This window comes from Saimiri boliviensis, chromosome 19 (genome assembly GCF_048565385.1).
Source record: "Saimiri boliviensis isolate mSaiBol1 chromosome 19, mSaiBol1.pri, whole genome shotgun sequence".
NCBI lineage: Eukaryota > Metazoa > Chordata > Mammalia > Primates > Cebidae > Saimiri > Saimiri boliviensis.
In genome coordinates this window covers 22,329,947-22,348,337 of record NC_133467.1, presented here as the reverse complement: position 1 = coordinate 22,348,337, position 18,391 = coordinate 22,329,947, and the positions used below count along the sequence as shown (strand labels likewise).

At 39.8% G+C, this 18,391-nt stretch overlaps 1 pseudogene; it reads left to right on the top strand.

The window, feature by feature from the left end:
• Positions 1-11,783: 11,783 nt before the first annotated feature.
• Positions 11,784-16,777, top strand: LOC104650972 (alpha-internexin pseudogene; annotated as a pseudogene).
• The last annotated feature ends 1,614 nt before the right edge of the window (positions 16,778-18,391 follow it).

Here is an 18,391-nt window from a genome sequence, read left to right as displayed (position 1 = left end):
ATCATGATCCACCAAGCTTAAAAGCTTACAGATAACCTTTATTGTCTCTGTCTCCATGGCTATTTACAGTTATTAAGTCACCAAGAACTGAAAATACACACATCTATGGGAATAGAAGAGGCAAGGTCAAACCACAAGATATCTATATTCTTCTTGAACTCTTCCCTGTGCGAGCATGTGGGCACATGTGCTAGTGCACATGCAAGTGCATGCACGCATGCACATACACAACACACTCAGATTTGAACATGAAATACATTGGGCTTAAAGTAAATAAGTTAACCCTGTTGACAATCTGTTCTCATTCCCACTTTAAAGTAAGACTCAGCTATTTCCTAAACGTACATCCAAGTCTATGAAATGTTGGCAAATAATTCTGATTTTTCTATAGGAAGACAAAGGAATACATCTGACACCAAAAGGCAAACATTAATTTAAAAAGCCTCATTAGGTCACTGTTTCCTCTTCAAAGTTATTCTCAGATGACTTGTCACCCTTACCCTTTTATCAACTCTTCCTCCCCAGAGACTCTCCATCCTTGGTTCCAAACTACCTGCCTCCCCTACCATCTATGCACTGTGGGAGAGAAAGGATTGTTCACACTTTGCAAGGTTCATAGCTGAGGCCCCCATAACAAAAGACAGATTAACAAGAAAAAAGGCCAGGCATGCTGTCTCATGCCTATAATCTCAGCATTTCGGGAGGCCAAGGCAAGAGGCTTGCTTAAGGCCAGGAGTTCAAGACAAGCCTAGTCAAAGTAGCAAGACCCCATCTACAATTAACCAAGCATGGTGATGTGTGCCTGTAATCCTAGCTACTTAAGAGGTTGTGGTGGGAGGACTGATTGAGCCTAAGAGGTCAAGGCTGCAGTGAGCCATGATTACACCACTGCACTCCAGCCTGGGTGACAGAGTAAGACCATGTCTCCAAAGAAACTCAAAAAAATAAAAATAAAAATAAAAAATTAAAAAATTTAAAAAAAGAGGAAAGCACACACATCTATTTAATGTAAGTTTTACATGACACGAGGGCCTTCAGAAGTAAAGATCCAAAGAAACAGGGAAATATGTCCTTTTAGTCTAAGTTTAATGAAGTGGATAGTTGAGGAAAAGTATAATTAGACAAAAGGGACATGCTGTAATTGTCAGAGTAGGTAGATAGGCAGATATGAGTAGGGCAGGATATGGCCCCAAATGTCAGTCAACTACCAGGCAGTCTCCTCAGGAATGATAAATTGTCTTGACTGGTACCAAGGAGGGGAAAATTTCCTATCAAACCAGAAGGAAACAACTTCCTGATAAGAACTTAAAAATGGCAAATGTGTCCAGGCGTGTATAGTAAGCAGCAAAATGGCAACATTTGACCTTCCTCTGGGTACATGTCCAGACATAGACAATGTGGGGCAAAACAGTAGAGTATGGCTGGTATATAACCTTTATCTGTGGGTGCTAGACTGGTAAAGGAAAATTACCCTAAGAGAGCATACACATAACTTCAACTGCCAAATAGCACATGTGGCCCCTCCCAGATGCTGGCAAGTCACTGCTTATGCTGTGATTAGCCAATAGCCTGCCCAAGGCGAAGGATGAGGGGAGGAGACTAAGTAGAGACAGGAAATTACAACTCTGTAAGATACCTGAGCCAACAATCAGGCGGGGCAGTCAGTCTTTGAAGTTGCCCACTTGATCCCTTCCACATATACTGTGCTTCAATAAACCTTCACTTCTGCTTTAAATCTATTTCTGTCTCTTGGCTGAATTCTTTCTTCAAGGAAGGCAAGAACCCAGGACTGTGAACCCTGGCCAGACTCTCTGCTGGTAACATAATGAAAACAGATTGTGGGCAACTTAGCAAGGCTGGTTTGTTTAGACTCTTCTCTGTGTCCCTGTGTCTTCAGAGATAAAGACACTCTTTTTCTTCTGGATACAGGAAGGGTACCTCAGAATGAGGGATTTATTCTGTGGAAGGTCAAAGAATTATTTTATGGCCTGGTTCAGGGAAGAAAGACAGTGATAAAGTCAAGGAGTACTTTCTGCTTCTGCTGTTTTATCAAATGCCAAGCTATCATATTTTGAAGCAATGTGTCCTCAACTGCATCACTACCAAGCTTCCACTCCTTTCTCTTTAGAATGATTCAGTTCTCTCTGGCTTCTCCAAGTCAACACCCTCATATCTATTACCCTAGATAACAAAGGATTATCCTTTGAAAACATCTGGGAATGGTCCACACAACTACTTTTCTACTTTTCCTCATGTGTCTTCATTGCTTGTCCTGTGACAAATATATCCAGTGGAGGATTAAAATGAAACCATAAAGAAGCATCCGCAGAGAGAGGTTGTAGAAAAGAAGAAAGAGTCATTCATTTTGTTTTCTCTAAAGTTAGAGCCAAGAAAACTGTAGTTAGAAAATTCTATTTTATTCTATAATTTCAGGATTTTCCCCACATCTCTTCTCTGGATAGATTATAATTCTATACCTCTATCTCAACACTTCTAATAAATGCAGAATAACAGGTATTTGCATTCTTTTTAAAAAACTGGTTGTGACAAAGCTTGATCAGACTCCCTGTTCATTCATATATATTGTAATGGTTTTGTTTTATAAATATGCTACACACAACAAAATGTGATGGCTTCAAAATATTTATAACATACTGATGAAGTTCAGGACATACCACCTTAATGTAACTATAGGAGACCAGAATATACTACCTTAAGAACGCCTTTTTGTCACAAAGACTAAAGTTGATTATTTTGAGAAACAGCAGACACAAGAGAAGTTGAAAACAAAGTTATTCTTTTGTAAGAAAAATTTACATCTATAAATGAAATCTTCATTTCTAAGGGTGTCTCCCTCTCTGTACCAGGAAGAGAAGGATGACTTAATCATTAGAAATTCTTATGAGTGGAGAAGTCATCAGCAAAAATCTTCATAATAAACCTTGTTCTTTTTATCAGGATTTTCCTGGCATAATTTTTTTTCTTGTCATAACTGAGTCTCTCCCCCATACTTCTTTCTTTGTTTCAGGGAACCATGGTATTTAAGCTCAAAGTCAAAGCCACCTATATCAGATCTACTCCAGAGAACTCCTCATTTTTCCCTGAGTGTCTCACATGTCTAGATGAGATATACATTATTGATTAAACTTCTGTTTTTCTCTTATTAATTTGTATTTTTTTTTTTTTTTTTTTTTTTTAGACAGAGTTTCACTCTTGTTACCCAGGCTGGAGTGCAATGGCGCAATCTCGGCTCACCGCAACCTCTGCCTCCTGAGTTCAAGCAATTCTCCTGCCTCAGCCTCCTGAGTAGCTGGGATTACAGGCACGCGCCACCACGCCCAGCTAATTTTTGTATTTTGAGTAGAGACGGGGTTTCACCATGTTGACCAGGATGGTCTTGATCTCATGACCTCATGATCCACCCGCCTCAGCCTCCCAAAGTGCTGGGATTACAGGCTTGAGCCACCGCGCCCGGCCCCCTATTAATCTGTCTTTTATTACAAAGGTCTGTCATAACTAAGAACTCATGCAGTGTAGAGAGAAAATCATGTTTCTTCACCTACAGCTCATTAAATGACTCAAAACAATGTTTAAATAGGACACCAATGGTGTGTTTAAACAGGGAAGTAGCATAAACTGATTTAACAAATTTAACAACATAGGAAAATAATTTTACTTCAAAGCAGAGAATTTATTGCAAATGGTAAAGACTAGAAACAAGAACACCTGTTGAAAAGCCACAGCAACAATCTAGGCCTTATTTCAATAATTCAGAAGTTATTTTATTTTCATAAGTTATTCTTATTTTCATAAGAATATGGCTGAAGTGTTCCTTTATCTATAAAAGGGGTAGTTCATGAACACTTAGTACTATAAACAAAATGTAAGAGAAAGTGTAAATTATACAACACAAAATATTTTAAATATTGTGGAAGCAATCACATTTCCACAATTAATGTACTAGTTATAAACCACTATGTGCTTTTGAAAGTATGTTCTTGAAAGACTTTCACTGGGCAAGAACTTGTTTGGTAGTTCAAGTATGTGCAATACCTGGCACACAATATGTACTCAACAAATATTTAATAAATACATACATACATTCATTATTTCTTTAAAAATAGCATCCCATTTAGATATCACACCAATTTACTGGCTTTACCATCTCCACCTACCACCCTGCTTCCAGTTACTATGAAAACAAAGTCTTTTATCCATAACATATTCTCATAGAATAAATATGAGCTACAATCCTAGCATATATTTTAAAATAGACCAGAAATTTTCCTTGACTTATAAAATTTAAAAATATAATTTTAAACCACACAAAATATCATAAAATTTAAAGTTATAAATGTGTCTGCAGAGAAGAAAGACAGCAAAAATTCAAGTTGTTTTCCTAAATATTAGTCATATTGGAAGTGTGTTCTGTTAAAGGATAAAATTACAACAAACTTAGTTTTACAGATGTTAATTGGCTTTTGTGATTTTAGAATTGAGCAACAGTTCAGACCAAAAATGGCTCAGAATGTTCCACCCCACCAAATGTGTAGGTTATATTTGTAACCAGAGAAAAGGAAGTAACATAAAGAAAACAGCAGTGAGATACAGAGATAGCCCAACTGGTTATAGCTCACATCTGTCTTATTTGAACATGGTTTGAACAGTTGGCTCTCTGTGATTGGCTGGGTTGCAGCTATCTGTTCCTAAGTTTGGTTTTCAGTTTATTTAAGTGCTGAGTTAGGGCTGCAGTTAGGAACTCACACAGGCCTCCTTGGGCCAATTTTAGTTTGTTTTACAGTTGTTCATGTGATTTAAAGGATTTGATTAAACACAGTAAAGAACTTCCAGGTGGTGAGGACAGCTAAAAGAAGAATGAGTGATGAAGACAGATTCAGTATCTCTTTTCATAGGAAGCTTTATAAAGACAATAACTCCTTATAAGTCTCAGTAAATATCTACGTAAAATTCACAATGTCATGGGTCTAGTTTGGGCTAAAATTTACTTCTGCTAACTATGACTTCTGTTTTTAAGTTTGCTAAGCAAATAAATTAAGTGAACAATATTTCATTGGGGAAAACAGACTACCGAAGAACACAAACTACAACCAGGTACTACTGTAATACAAAATCCGTGAGATTAAGAAATATGATTAATTCCAGCCAGGTGCGGTGGCTCAAGCCTGTAATCCACCAACTTTGGGAGGCCGAGGCGGGTGGATCACGAGGTCAAGAGATGGACACCAGCCTGGTCAACATGGTGAAACCCCATCTCTAATAAAAATACAAAAAATTAGCTGGGCATGGTGGCGCATGCCTGTAATCCCAGCTACTCAGGAGGCTGAGGCAGGAGAATTGCCTGAACCCAGGAGGCGGGCGTTGCGGTGAGCTGAGATTGCGCCATTGCACTGCAGCCTGGGTAACAAGAGCGAAACTCCATCTCAAAAAAAAAAAAAAAAGAAATATGATAATTATTTCTTTGCAAAGGAAGTATTCCCCAAGGTCCTCACCACACCTGAAAGTAATCATACTGAATTTATTTGTAAATAAATCGTTATTCAAAGCTTTCACTAATTTTTCAGCGACATCTTAAAAGGTAAATATTGTCAGTCTCTTTACATTTTGTACATTTTGTTTGTTTGAGATGGAGTCTTGCTCTGTCACCCAGGCTGGAGTGCAGTGGTGCGATCTCAGCTCACCGCAACCCTCACCTCCCAGGTTCAAGCAATTCTCTTGCTTCAGCCTCACAAATAGCGGAGACTACAGGCACATACCACCACAATGGACTAATCCTTATATTTTTAGTAGAGACGGGGTTTCAGCATATGGACCAGGCTGGTCTTGAATACCTGGCCTCAACTGATCCTCCAGTCTCGGCCTTCCAGGATTATAGGCATGAGCTACCACACCTGGATAATTTTTGTATTTTTAGTAGAGATGAGTTTTTGCCATATTGACCAGAGTGGAGTCTCTACATTAAATTTTTTAAATATCATAAATTAAAACTAGTTTACATTAGAAAGTTTAATGTAAACTTTTTAGTTTACATTAAAAAGCATTTAAGCAAGTCAGAGTATAGGCAACTAGATAGTAACTTCAAATACTAGCTGTTTAAAGGACCAGGCACCACTGAAAAGAAATGATGTAATATAAAGGGACAGATGAGATTTAAAAGGATAGACTACATCTTAAGTCGGTCTTTGAAATACATAGCTCTCAGTGAGAAAAGAAAAGGCAAAAGGAAGGAAGACAAGCCCTTTGGCAATTTGGCAGTAACGGGAGAAAGAAAAAAGAACGATAAAATTCGAGGATCCACAACCCTTCCCCAATCATCATCATTAAAACAAATAAACAAAAATAAAACTTAAATATCTAAACTTTTCTACTTTTTCAGGAGAGGGCACCACTAAATAAGGAATATTGTAAAATTTCCTAATTTAATGAAAACAAGTAAGGTAAAGATAAGCTATGTCCAGAGAGATAGGTAATAGGTAGGTAGGTAGGTAGGTAGGTAGGTAGGTAGGTAGATAAAAACAAGAAAATGAGGAGAAGAAGGGAGGGAGGGAGGGAGGGAGGGAGGGATCAAAAGGTTTTCTAGAGATCCACTGGGAGAATTCTGTTTATACCTCATTGGCCAGAATGGAGACTACATGGTGACTTCTAAGTACAAGCGCATCTGAAATAATGATAAATAATTTTTCCTAGCCTATAGTGGAAGGTAAAAAGAGGAAAGTGAACTTGGAAACTTTTGGGTAGCCAATAAAAAGTATGTGTCATATCTCTTCTATACCTGAAATATATTACTTTCATCCTCACATTTGATGAGTAATTCAGCTAAATGTAAATGTATAAGCTGAAAATGATACTACCTTAGACTTTTAAAGTCATTGTCTTTGAGCTTTAGTATTGTTAAAAGCCCATTGTTCATTCTATTTTTTGTCCTTTATATGTGACTTGTATTTCCTTTTCTGAAAGGTTATGAGATCTCTTTATCTCGGGGGTTCTGAAATTTCATGATGAAGTGCCTTCATTTTGAGTCCTTTTTATATCATGAGATCTGAAATTTTACCTGTTCAATTGTCACAGAGATCAAACCTCCAGTCTCCATCCAGGATGAAAGAAGGTCTCATAGCTGTTTGCAGAATAGGGATGAGAAATATCTATTTCTTAGACTTTCAATCAATTCCTCTGTTATGTCCCATTACTAACATCTTTGCTTCCAATCACTCACTAAGCTATCTTAAAATCATCCGCATGCATTCACGTTTTTCATGTTAGCATCCCATTTTTAAGTCTTTGGTGTTAGTTTTCTCTTTTCTGATAAGTCATCAACTCACTTCTTATCTTCAGATAATGTGTTGACATTTCTTTTCCACTATAATCTCAATCTTTTACTTCATTTATCCTATAAGCTTATGCCTTTTTTTAAAAAAACCCTTATTTTAGTGAGATTTCAACAGGAAGCAGAGGAAAATGTGTGTTCAGTCCAGCATGTTTAATCTGAAATTCTCTCCATTTCAGCTGTAGTGTAAAGAATGAATTGGTAGGGTGAGGGATAGAAGTGGTTGGAGAGGAAAGTTGTGGTGGGTCAAGACAGAGAGTGAGGAGACAATCAAGAATTTCAGTAAGAAGTGATAAGTGCCTGAATCATAATAGCAGCAGGAATAATAGAGATAAGAGGACAAGCTTGAAATAAACTAAATTGATAAAAACAACGGGAGTCAGTAAGTGTCCTAACGAAGTCCAAGATGTACAGCACATAAGCGGAATTTGTGCAGGTTACATTTCACTGGTAGCAACAGTGTGTTTTAACTCCTGGCTGGGATAATCAGAAAAAAATGAGTGAAATTTGATAGATGGAAATGGAGGCAGGGCATTCTAAGTTTGATGGTTAATCATGAGCACTTATTCACACCAAGCATTTTGTAAAGAATAGAACTTAGTGCCGGGCGTGGTGGCTCAAGCCTGTAATCCCAGCACTTTGGGAGGCCGAGGCGGGTGGATCACGAGGTCAAGAGATCAAGACCATCCTGGTCAATATGGTGAAACCCCGTCTCTACTAAAAATACAAAAAAAAAATTAGCTGGGCATGGTGGCACATGCCTGTAATCCCAGCTACTCAGGAGGCTGAGGCAGGAGAATTGCCTGAGCCCAGGAGGCGGAGGTTGCGGTGAGCCGAGATTGCACCATTGCACTGTAGCCTGGGTAACAAGAGCGAAACTCCATCTCAAAAAAAAAAAAAAAAAAAAAAAAGAATAGAACTTGGAATACTCTGACTTGAAAAACTGTTGTTTTGACAAGCACAATCAGTGTCTGAGTGGGCAACTGTGATTTGCCTATGGGGCAGATCTTCCCTTTGTCACTTTGTTCATTCCTCTATCATTTCAGTAACGACATGTAAGACAAGTGCTCAGATACTTTACTTAGGCAAGCCTGAAATTAGAGGATCAACCCAAATGTCAATGCTTTATTGATCATGGGCTAAGAATAAGTGTTATGTTTGTGCTATTGTTTTAACGGTTACATGTTTCTTATGATTCAAAAAAATTTTTTCCAGTGAAAAATCTTACTTTCACTCCCAGCTTCTATCTGCCTAGACACTGCCCTCTTCAGTTCCCACCCCCGATCCTATCAAGTGTCCATTCTTACTAATTTCTTGAATATTTTTCATTATGCAGATATGAGAAAATTAAAATGTATTTCCCTTTTTTTTACACAAAGTATACTGTTATGTATATGCTGTATCTTGCCTATTTAATAAAATACCTTGGCAACTAACATATAGAGAACTGTGTCTTTTTTTCAAAGTTGCATGTTTCAATTCAGATGTAGAGATGTACTGTAAGATATAAACTCAATATTCTATTGATAGACATTTTGTTAGTTTTTGGAGGGTTGAGGGAAAATTCCCCTTTGCAATCTGAAAATTTGCTAAAAATCTACTGTCAAAAGACATATTAATAGAAGAAAATGTATACAAATGCATTGACTTCCACAAGAGTAAGGGTGAAAATCACAGAATGGTTATCCCAGCATGAAATGGGGTATAGACACTTACATACCCTTTTCTTAGGTGACAGGGAGATGAGAAAGTGTGGATGATTTTAGGGGGACTATGAAATGATTTTTAGGGGAACTCAATGGGCTTTAAGAACATACAATGGCCTAGAATAAAGTATGTTGGACCTGCAGCACAAACAAGTCTGTCCAGGTGTGTTGACAGACTTCAGTCATTCTTCCTGCAATATGAGTTCAGCTAATGAAAACTCGAGGAAGGGACCAAAGGTAATTGATTTATTCTTTGCCAAGTCTAGACTTTAGGCAGGTAAGGGAACTGCAGAGGGGGGATACAGAGGATTGAGATACAGTAAGAGAGGGAAGGTCAGAGGATTGAGTTATGGGAAGAGAGGGAAGGTCAGAAAGATCCAGTCATCTTCCTCAGTTCAGCTTGTTAAAGTGCCATATATTTGGGTATTAGTTTCTAAGTCCCAGCGTTTTCAATCTTATTATTTTGCTTCAATGAATAACCTTACACATGAATCAGTTCACACACATTCAACTCTATTTGTAAAAGCAAATCTTTTTGTTTTGAAATAAAAATTGAGTGTTTTTAGCAAAACTAAGATCATGCAGACCCAGTAAAATGTTTAGCCTTGATTTTCTGTCTGGTTTTGATTTTTTGTAAATCTGGAGCTAAACCAATGTATGCTTAAAACCAGTTTCTGAGTAACTTCTGTGAGTTTGTGTTTACTTATAATTTAACTTCCGGGATACTAAAGTAGAAAAGAAAACACAGTTAAAGGAATATGAAGAAAGTCCTTCTCAGAGAAAAGAATGGAGTAGAATGATACTGACCTTGGCAGCACAATATACCCCAGCTATTGGAGTCACCTACATGGTGTTGAGGCTTTCTAACTCCAACTTTGGGATATCTCTACTGTCATTCTAACAATCTACCATTTCTGTTTTTTGTTTTTTGGTTTTGCTTCACTTCATCTGTTTTGTAGAGATGGGGATCTCCCTATGTTGCTCAGGGTGGTCTCAAATTCCTGAACTCAAGCAATCCTCCTGCTTGAGCCTCCCAAAGTGCTAGAATTACAGGAATGAGCCACTGCACCTTGTGTACTGTATTCTATTATATTCACATCCTATTACCTATTTTTATGTTCTGTCCTGACTGTAAAGACTAAAGACATTCTTTTTTATGAGCATGGATTTTCCCTGAAGAATATTAAATTGCCATCATCAGCTGAATGGAGAATGGGATAATCCTTAGGCTGCACATGAAGTGGACATTGGTGAACTTGGTCTCTGGATTTTGCAGTCAATTTGGCCTTCACTTCAAGGTTAGTGACTCCTAGAAGCTAAGCAAAAAGTTGACCTAGTGAGAGACTCTAAGGTCTAATTTAAGTGTATGGCCTATAAGAGAAGCCAATTCTGGCCAGGCACAGTGGCTCATGCCTGTAATCTCAACACTGGGAATCTAAGGCAGGAGGGTCGCTTGAGACCAGGAGTTCAAGACCAGCCTGGGCAACATGGGCAGAACCTGTATCTATAAATAATTTTTTTAAAATAGCCAGGCATGTGCATGTGCCTATGGTCCTAGCTACTCAGAAAGTTGAAGACAGAGGATCACTTGAGCCTGGGAGGTCAAGGCTGCAATAAGCTGTGATCACGCCACTGCACTCCACCTGAGGCAACAGAGTGAGTCTTGTCTCCAAAAAACAGAGAGAGAGAGAGAGAGAGAGAGAGAGAGAAGCCAATTCTACCAATTCTTGTATCAAGTGTAAGTTATTCTCTATATTGTATTACTATTTCCAAGTTTTTCTTAATTCATAACATTGACTAGTAATCAAGGAAATGCAATTTAAATCCATAATAAAACATATTTTCACATCTTAATCAGCAAATAAATTATAAAATCCTGACAATATCATGTATCAGATAGAATGAGAAGCAGAAAGAATCCTTCGCTGTTGCAGGGAGCATAAATTGGTACTAACATGTTATAAAACCATGTATCACCGTCTAGCAATGTTGAAAATATGCATATTCTACAACCTAGCTATTCCACAGCTGGGCATGTACTCTGGAGAAACTCTTGAATGGGTGCCCAAGTAAACAAGTACAAGAATGTTTTTGGCACTATTGTATTAGAAAAAAATGGAAATATAAACATCAATGAGAAAGAGCTAAGTAAATTATATTTATGCAAAGGAGTTTTTCACATAAGAAAAAAATAAAGTTGCTTAAATTAGAAAATAGATCTCACCAAAACAATGAGCAAAAAAGCAAGCTGAACAAGAATGCATATGCTTCAATAAATTTTTGTAATAATATAATGTCTTGATTCACACATACCACCTTGAATTTTCCTATTAATTGGAACTAATTCTGGAGGCAAATACTCCTGCTCCCAATCCCCACACTGGGAGGTGATGGGTAGAAGAAGGAAGAAAAATCATCCCAGCTGTTACATAAGCTCCTATTTAATTAATTACTGGGATTAACATCCCACAACCTACTCCTCTTCCTGCATACTCCCTCTGAGTTTGTTTTATGCAGTGATTAACAGCATGTCATACATAGATGACCTAGATTTAAAACCCTCCTTCTTGGGTTGATTTTCAGCATTTTACTTAATTCTTCTGGGTATCAACTTTCTCACTCAAAAAATGCAGCTAACAGGATTTACTTTTCATAAGATTGTGGAAACAAGTAACTTAATCCAGGTAAAACTTAGTGCCTGGTAAATAATAAGTACTACATAAATGGTAGGGATTATGGAGACTCTCACAGCTTCTACTGGTAAGAATACCTCCCATGAAGGCCGGGCGCGGTGGCTCAAGCCTGTAATCCCAGCACTTTGGGAGGTCGAGGCGGGTGGATCACAAGGTCAAGAGATCGAGACCATCCTGGTCAACATGGTGAAACCCCGTCTCTACTAAAAATATAAAACATTAGGTGGGCATGGTGGCACGTGCCTGTAATCCCAGCTACTCAGGAGGCTGAGGCAGGAGAATTGCCCGAACCCAGGAGGTGGAGGTTGCGGTGAGCCGAGATTGCGCCATTGCACTCCAGCCTGGGTAACAGGAGCGAAACTCCGTCTCAAAAAAAAAAAAGAATACCTCCCATCTCTGCTCCAGGCTTCTCATCTGTTCTGGGGCATGGTTTCTACTCTGGTTTGTCAAGATGCTCCCAGGCAAATTCCATGTTTCAGAAATTTCATTGAAATCTAGCCCACAAGTAAGTGAAGACTTCTTAGATATGCTTCCAAAAGCACAAACAAAATAAAAACAATAAAATGTACTTTATCAAAATTAAAACTTTTGTACTTCAGAGGACACCATCAAGACAGTTAAAAGACAATGCTTAGAAAGACAGAAAATATTTGCAAATCATTTCTCTGATAAGAGAATTGTATCTAGAATATTTAAAGAATTCTCACAGCTCAGCAGAAAGACAAAGTGGGCAAAGGATCTAAACAGACATTTCCCCAAAGAAGATATACAAATGGCCAACAGGTATGTTAAAAGATGGTCAGTATCATTAGCCAGATGGTCAATAGGAAAAATGTAAACAAAACCACAATGAGACACCACTTCAAATCCACTAGAAGGGGTATAACCAGAAAGAGTTAGAAAGAATGTAAAGAAATTGGATCTCTCCTACATCGCCGGTGAGAATAAAACACGTTAAATGTGCTTTATAAACAGTTTGGCAGTTAATCAAAATGCCAAAGATAGAATTACCATATGACCCAGGAATCCCACTCCTAAGTATATACCCAAGATAAACGAAAACATATGTCCACACAAAAACTTGCATATGAATTTAGACAGAAGCATTATTCTTCTTGATAGCCAAAAAGTAGAAACAATTCAAATGTCTATCAACCGATGACTGGATAAATAAAATATGGTATTCATACAATAAAATACTATTGAACAATAAAAAAGGAATGAAGCACTAATACATGCTGCACTATGTGTGAATCTTGGAAACATTAACTGGGAGAATCCAGTTTAAAAATATTGTATAATTTCATTTATATACAATTTCAGAATAGGCAAATCTATAGAGATGGAAAGTAAGTTAGTGGTTTCCAAGGGCTGGGAGTGGGGTAGTGAAGCAAAATGGAGAGAGACTGCTGACAGATACAGGAGTTTTTCTTTGGGGGTGCGGGGGGCGGTGATGAAAATGTTCTAATGTTGATTGTGGTGATTGTACAACTCTGTGAATCTTTGTACAACTCCAAACCACTGAATTTTACATTTCAAATTGATGTAGTTTACAGTATATGAATTATATCACAATAAAACTGTTTTTTAAAAATCTGGTGCACAGAACACTTTCCTCTCTCAAGGCTCTCATGGATTTAGTCCTTTCGTATAACTTTGTTACCACTTTAATGAGATTTTTGAAAGGGGTAGCAAATGTGCCTGCTCAGTTCACTCTTGATTCAGAAGCTTTGTAGGGATTATTTCTAAAAAGAACTGCCCCCAGAAATACAGAGGACACATAGAAGTGATGGAACTATATACATCACACAGGAAATACAGATGAGTTCATACCAAAAAAAAAAAAAAAAGGCATTTTCTGTTGAAATATGTAGCAGAAAGTTAAAAATGAAGAGATACCAGGGCTAATACGTATATTGTTCTCATGATAGTATACACAATAAGAGAGCTTGGACTTGCCCAGTAATAGGTCAACGGGGTGACTATGGGACCCCTAACCATGTAGGGAAGTGAAGGGGGCCAACATCCTGTCATTCCCCTACAGTAACCTGAGTACTTTCAAATCCAGTCTTCTCAGCATCTTTTTGAGGTAATTACTTAATGACACAGGAAAATAACATGTTATGAAACAAGCTGGTTACAAGTAGTAGGTAGATGACTTCATTTTTGATTAAAAAATTAAAAGGCACAAGCATGCACATAAAAATTAATTATGCACAAAATACCAACAGCATTTAATTCTTCTCAGCATTTTTGTGTTTATCTTAAAACTTTAACTGATAGTAAAATTTTAGATCTCAGACCCTAGACTCTTGCAGCTAATGACATTACTCCACTTTCTAGTGCTGCCTGAATTCCTCTCTATCCACTAACAAGTGGTCATCTAACCTGTTTGAATATTTACAGTGATAAGGAGTTCATACCTTACAAAACACCTCACTCTATATTTGTACAGCTTGGTTGGCTAGAAAGTTCCTCCTCACATTGAGACAAACTCAGTTTTTCTGTACCGTTGACATATGTAGTCCTAGAGGGACTTTCGTTTCTACCCAAAATAGGCTTGTATGACCTTTTCCATATAGCAACCTTCTTGAAGGCAATTATCATGGGGTTTTCCATATATCTTCTAGGCTAAACATCAGAAGTTTCTTCAGTGGCCCTTTATGTGACATGGCTTTAAGAAGTTCATTGACATCTTGATTATTCTTAAATTCTCTGGTAGGTAAGCCAAGCTTATTTCCACATGCATAAAAGATGAATGGGTGGTAAGACCTATGGTCCTGAACTGGTAAATGAATTAACATATGTGTACGTATTTTTACAACTGAAAACACTTTCTAAGCGTAAGATACTATTAAAACCTATCTACTTCATAGAAGGCAACTTGACACAGCATACTAGAAACTTGCAACTCAAAATATGGTCTAAGGGTACAGCTGGCATCACCTGGAAGCTTGCGAGAAACAATTTCAGGCCCACCTTATAGCCATTAAATCCCACCTGCATTTTAGCATTTTAACAACATCTCCAAGTGTTTCATATGCACATTAAAGTCTGAAGAGCTCTGTAAACCTAAAAATGGGAAAACGCTTTCACTAAGCAATTCTTGTTTTAGGTATTTATCCTGAGAAAATGATTAGGCTAAGTACACAGCATTTTTATAACAAAAGTTTACAATGAACAGAAAGGTCCACTAATAGAAAACTGACCAAAGTGCTTTATGGTTCATCTATGGATACACCACTTGCCAGCCAGAGCTAACTCTACAAAGCAAGCTGGTTCTTAGCTGGCGCTGGTGCCTGGAAGATGCCTGCTCCTCAGCTAATGCATGCTACTGTGAACATAGATGTGTTTAGTTGACACAAAAGGGCATTAATATCCCCACGTCAGTTATCCCCGGAGGAGAACTAGGACATCTGCCTCTGTCATCTTTCAAGGGCTCAGCCAGTTTAAAAGTTTGCTTCTGGCCCTGCCTGCCGCACCTCTCCTTTCTTCTATATATCCAGGCAAAGCTGCATGCCTGGCTTGGAGCACTACCTGTGCTCCTCCTCCTCCTCCTCCTCCTCCTCCTTCTCCTACCGCAAGGTGTTCGGGGACGGCTCCCACCTGCTCCTAGGCCTCGTCACTCGGCCTCAGCCTGGCCTATCGCCGGCCGCCGGCGTCTGTCGGGCTCGACCTGAGCCAGGCAGCGGCGCGCACCAACGAGAAGGAGCAGCTGCAGGGACTCAATGACCAATTCGTGGTCTTCATCGAGAAGGTGCAGCAGCTGGAGACGCAGAACCGCGCGCTGGAGGCAGCGCCACGTCGAGCCGTCGCGACCTGTGCGACCTGCGCGCGCAGCTGGAGGAGGCGGGCTCGGCGCGCGCGCAGTCCCTGCTGGAGTGCGACTGGCTGGCCTAGGAGGTGCAGCGGCTGCGGGCGCGCTGTGAGGAGGAGAGCCGGGAACGCGAAAGTGCACAGCGCGCCCTGAAGGCGCAGCATCGCAACATGGACGGCGTCACGCTGGCCCTCCTGGACCTGGAGAAGAAGGTGGAGTCGCTGCTGGACGAGCTGGCCTTCGTACGCCAGGTGCACGACCAGGAGGTAGCCGAGCTGCTGGCCACGCTGCAGACATCAGCACAGGCCGCGGCCGAGGCGGACGTGGCTGTGGCTAAACCAGACCTGAGCTCGGCGCTGAGGGAGATCTACACCCAGTATGAGTCCCTGGCTGCTAAGAACCTGCAGTCCGCAGAGGAATAGTACAAGTCCAAGTTCGCCAACCTGAACGAGCAGGCGGCACGCAGCACGGAGGCCATCGAAGCCAGCCGCGAGGAGTTCCACGAGTACCAGCGCCAGCTGCAGGCGTGCACCATCGAGATCGAGGGCCTGCGCGGGGCCAACGAGTCCTTGGAGAGGCACATCCTGGAGCTGGAGGAGCAGCACAATGCCGAGGTGGCTGGCTACCAGGATAGCATTGGACAGCTAGAGAATGATCTGAGGAACACCAAGAGTGAGATGGCACGCCGTCTTTGGGAATACTAGGACTTGCTCAAGGTCAAAATGGCTCGACATTGAGATAGCAACTTACAGGAAACTGCTGGGAGGTGAAGAGACACGTTTTAGCACCAGTGAGTTAAGCATTTCGGGGCTAAATCCACTTCCCAATCCAAGTTATCTGCTCCAGCCTGGCGTGGTGGCTCACGCCTGTAATCCTAACACTTTGGGAGGCCAAGGTGGGTGGATCACCTGAGGTCAGGAGTTCAAGACCAAGTTGTCTGCTCCCATCTAGAATCCTCAGTTCTAACAGCCTTCAAAATCTCATCCACTGGGCTATCACTTAAGAAAGAGGAGGAGGAGGAGGAGGCATCGAAGGTAGCCTCTAAGAAGACCTCCCAGATAGGGGAAAGTTTTGAAGAAATATTACAGGAGACAGTAATATCTACTAAGAAAACCGAGAAATCATATATAGAAGAAACCACCATTTCAAGACAAAAAAATATAATTCCATTGCTTTGAAAGAGTTAATGCTTAAGAGGGAATGATATGCATTTGACTTGTTAAACAGCCTGCTCCTGAAACATAACACCTGCCACACCACTATGAAATGTCAAAAAAAAAAGTTTGCTTCTATACCTAGGTATTTTCTTTTCCATGTATGATGGTCAGGTACAATTTTTTTTTTTTTTTTTTTTTTGAGACGGAGTTTCGCTCTTGTTACCCAGGCTGGAGTGCAATGGCGCGATCTCGGCTCACCGCAACCTCCGCCTCCTGGGTTCAGGCAATTCTCCTGCCTCAGCCTCCTGAGTAGCTGGGATTACAGGCACGCGCCACCATGCCCAGCTAATTTTTTGTATTTTTAGTAGAGACGGGGTTTCACCATGTTGACCAGGATGGTCTCGATCTCTCGACCTCGTGATCCACCCGCCTCGGCCTCCCAAAGTGCTGGGATTACAGGCTTGAGCCACCGCGCCCGGTCAGGTACAATTATTTTTAACAGAGTTCCCATCAATATCATAACTAGATAAGATGCTGCAAAGATAATGTTGGAAAATTGTTACAGGCTGTTTACAAAAATGTGTACCCAATTGTCAATCAAGTCACTTGATTTTTTTTTTCCTTTAAAAAAATTTTTCTTTTGTATCCTTTTATTTTACTTGTTTTTTAGAGACAGGGTCTCACTGTTACCCAGGCTGGAGCACAATGGCACAATCATGGCTCACTGCAGTCTCTACCTCCAGGGCCTCAAGCAATCCTCCCACCTCAGCCTCCCAAGTAGCTGAGACTACAAGTACATGCTGCAATGCCTAGCTGATTTTGTTTTTTTGTTTTGTTTCGTTTTGTGTAGAAATTAGGCCACACTATGTTGCCCAGGCTGATCTTGAACTCCTACACTCAAGCAATACTCCTACCTCAGCCTCCCAAACTGCTGGGATTACAGGCATGAGCCACCATACCTGCCCTTTTTTTCATTTTAACTGAGAACTGTGATCAGCTCTTTTGTTCCTTACATTGCTCATTACTTTTGTTGTGTCTGTTCCTTTTGTCTTAGAGTTGCTCTGCTTACTACACAGAGAATGCCTTTTATCATGATCAAACTTATTTTGGGAAATTTCAGAGAAAATGTTTTTCTAGAACACCTTGTTTGACACTATAAAACAGCTCTTCACTCTTGCACTTCAGATCTCCCTTTCCAGCTTTCTTTTTCTCCATCATGGTTATTACCACTTGTTTTATTTTATTGATCGACTATTTGGCTCCCTCCTCTACAAAGTAAACTCCATGAGGACAGAGAGTTTTGTCTCTCATTCATTGCCATGCCTGCAGCACTTAGAAAGGGTCTGGCACCTAGGAAGTGTTCAGTAAATATTTATTGAATGAATTTATGTAAAACATCTCAGAGTCCTAAGAGAAGCTGGTCTTTTGGAGTTAGAAAATAAAGTCTTTTACCTCATCATTTAGACTCTACCTAAGGTACATAAGGGTGTTCTAGTCTCCTTAGTCTACTAATAAATGTTAACACTAACAACTGAAGTAGTTAACAAAGGTAATTATCCAGTTCTACATCAAGCCAAAAAGAGAGCAATGGATAGAAAGATCTTAGAAGTCCTGCTAGGTTCATCCAAGCCACCATACACATAGACAGAAAAAATAAGGTATGAGTCTGGACAGGG